Source organism: Gavialis gangeticus, unplaced genomic scaffold, assembly GCF_001723915.1.
Source record: "Gavialis gangeticus isolate Ggan-Ray unplaced genomic scaffold, GavGan_comp1, whole genome shotgun sequence".
NCBI classification, from domain to species: domain Eukaryota; kingdom Metazoa; phylum Chordata; order Crocodylia; family Gavialidae; genus Gavialis; species Gavialis gangeticus.
This window is the reverse complement of record NW_017728991.1, coordinates 7,719,875-7,723,109: the sequence shown is the minus strand read 5'-3', so window position 1 is coordinate 7,723,109 and position 3,235 is coordinate 7,719,875. Positions and strand designations below refer to the sequence as shown.

Sequence of the window (3,235 nt, the reverse complement as noted above, 5' to 3'; positions counted from 1 at the left end):
TTAGTACATGCTTTATGGCAGGTCTGGAACATCCAGATGTATAGGGTACATTCAGCAGCCTCGGGAAAGCACATGAACCCCCAGGGCTTGAGTGTGCTAAGAAATTTGTGGTATTAGTATATGAATCCTACAAATCAACTACAACCAGCTGACATAATGTTAAGCATGACTGTTCTTGTCTGTGTTGCGTGTGAAGTCATGTTACCATCCTCTTAATGAATATGCAGTATACCAGTAGTTTTCCAGTGTAGACAAGCCCATATTTTTGCACTAGCTAGGAATTCAACTGAAATCTGATACTATTTTATAAAAATAACCTAACTGCTTTAGAATTCAAGCTTCAGAAATAGAACTGGAATATTATTAAACCGTCCTGCTTTAGAATAGTCCCCATTAATTTATTTGCTAGACTGAATTGACAGCAAAAGACAGTGTTAGCTGTCTGTAAGCTCAGTATCTTTTAAACTTCCCTTTTTCTAGGACTTTTTATTGTTAATGTGAGAAGTTATTTCTGTTTGTTCTGGAGGGAAGGAGAAAATATCAGTTATAGATGCTTAATGATTTGAAATCTAATCCTTCTAAGCCTATACGTCATTATCATCAGACTAGCCTGTTGACCCATAAAGATGTTAGCTGGGGTGAGATGTGACCTCTTTTTGAGTACTGACCTACTTGTGGGCTCTTATGGATTTACGTAGCAATCCCGCTCCCACAGAAGTAGATCAGGAATCTTGCTACTCACTTTGATGGCAATGATGATGTCTATTGCTTATGAATGAACACATTGACATGTAAAGGCGGGACCTCTATTTTGGATGCATATGTTTCCTATAGACCCCAGCTCTCAGCTCAAGACCACCTCAGACGTCAGAGGCATTCACAGGTCTGAGCTCTGGGCCTGTTAGAGTCTTTCTGAAGACTTTAATGGGCTTTGGATCAGGCCTTTTCTGGAACAGTTCCATCTCTGTAATGGGTTGATCCAAGCTCTCTTCCTGGTTGCTGGAAAACTTCACAGCCAGCCTCTGTCACGTGGGTCCTTTGAACAATTCATGCTCTTTTTTGCCTTACATTTTGCCTTTCATGCATATGCCTGTGGATCAGCAGAGATCAGTGGGAGACCAGCACACCGAAGAAAATGCCCTTTTTGTCCATTTATTTGTCATATTGGCTGATTCCGTATAGACTATTAACCAGACAAATCTTTCACTGAATTCACGGCATGCTTAATTATACTGCTGGCTGCTTCTGCTTTCCATAGCTCTTTTGTACAGTTTCTTCTGTAAGTTAAATTTGTTCTCTCATGGGAGAGAGGAGAGAGAGAGAATTTAGTTGAAGTTATAAAACTGTCAGTATCTGGGCAAAAAAAAGGAAAACAATAAGGCTTGTCTAATCCTTTAGCCTATGTTATGCGTTGTGATGCCATATGGTGTGAATATATATACACTGTCTGTAGACACTATTGATTTTTTTTTCCATCACCCATTTTTAAAGTCTGATTTCCCTGTTTAGAATTTTTGTTAGCAATACGGGGTTGATTACCTCTCCTCACATACGGTGGCATCACCAATTTCTTGCCTTCTCTGGCAGAGGACTGGATTTGATGATGGGAAAATCATCTGCCAGTCATAGGTTTCTGAAACGGCTTGAAAAACTTGAAAGGGGTCTCTGACCTGTGCCGGACTTCCAACAAGCAGAGTCCAGTCGAAAGATACTGAACTGATCTGCAATGTCTTGTTCTTCCATATAACTGTAAGCGTTGTCTAGTAATCCCTTTGGAGCGAGGACCAACCATCTGTCTGTGTGCATGTACATTGTCTACACAATGCAGCCTCTGCTTTGACTGAGGTCTCTGGGCACAGTTATAACACCGATAATAAGCACAGCCCCAGGCTTCAGCAGGAACAGCAGTTTCTGCTCCTCCTTGGCTGGCGTGGTAGGCAAGCTCCCTCAAAACCTTTCTGACACAAGAGAAGTAGCAATGGGGAAGGGAAAAAGGGAGACCTCTGTGTGAAGGAAAGTTTCTCCTCTGAAAAGAGTTTAAAAAAAATCACTGCTTGTATTCTGAACTTGCTTTCCAAATGAAATGCCTCTGTGGTCGGTTGAGAAAACTGGGTAAATGTTACTGACTGGTCAGTAATTCAAGAAGCATTTTCTTTTTCATTAAAAAATGAAAACAGGTAGTTCTGTTAGGCCGGGGTGTTTTGTTTTACCAATAAGCTACCTCAAAGATGCCTTTCTGTCGATATTCCCCCGTCTCTGGGCTGTTAAGACGTATACCGGGTTACCCAGGCATCTGCACTGAGAAAGGGCAGTTGTCATGCGATTGCTTGGGGGTTATAATCTAAATGATTTGTATGTTTAATACAGCTAGTTGATGGATTTGTTTTCTGGTGAAAATTTCAACTTTTCATCAAAAACCCCAGTGAGTTTTCTGCTATAAAATTTTCTGTTTTCAGTTGGATTTTTTTAATTGAACATTTGAAACTTTCTGGGGAAAGCAGACACACTCAGCCAAAAAAAGGTTCATAAAAAAACACTATTTTCTGTCAAAATAAAAGTTTCGAAGGAAAATGTTTGTCAAGTCCTACCACTTAAAGCCTGAATTTTTTTCCTCGCTGTTTTCCTCCTGGAGTCCCGAATTCATTCTTTAAATCCTGCACTGCAAACACTTCTACTGGGCTGCAAGTGTCCATGCTGCATTATTGACTCTCTGATGGTTTAGCTAAAGAGTGTGAGGTGCTTCACATTTTCTGCTCGCAGAAAATACAGGGTGTACTGAAATGTCCATGCCCCTGACTGTGCCATTCTCATTGAAAGGGGTGACTTCAACAAGAAGGCTTATCAATTCAAAGTGGGAAAAGATTTTTAACTGCTTTTCACGCTGCTTTCAGAACAGAGTCACCTGTCTGTCTCCGAGCTGAGCTGGAGGTAGCAGGTGTCCATCCCGTCCTTCCGTTCGGATCCTAATGTGCTCTACTTTGAAAGTACTAGAGAGGCAGGTAATTAGGGTTCTCTCTTCCTTTCCAGCCTCACCCCAAACCTTTCTCTCATTTGACTTCCTCTAGAGCCAGAAATAACACACACATGCAGTACCAATGGGATTTCTCAAAGCTTGCATCTGTTGAATTCACAGTCCGTATGTACCGGTATCACATCCCTATGTACCATCTTTATTTCATAGATTTCATAGACATTTGGACTGGAAGGGACCTCAGAAGATCATCAAGTCCAGCCC

General features: G+C 41.2%; 1 protein-coding gene across 1 annotated transcript in view; it reads left to right on the top strand.

Annotated features, from left to right (window-relative positions):
- Nucleotides 1–3,235, top strand: part of RHBDL3 (rhomboid like 3) — a 118,237-nt gene that overhangs the window by 110,697 nt on the left and 4,305 nt on the right. The window lies entirely within an intron of this gene.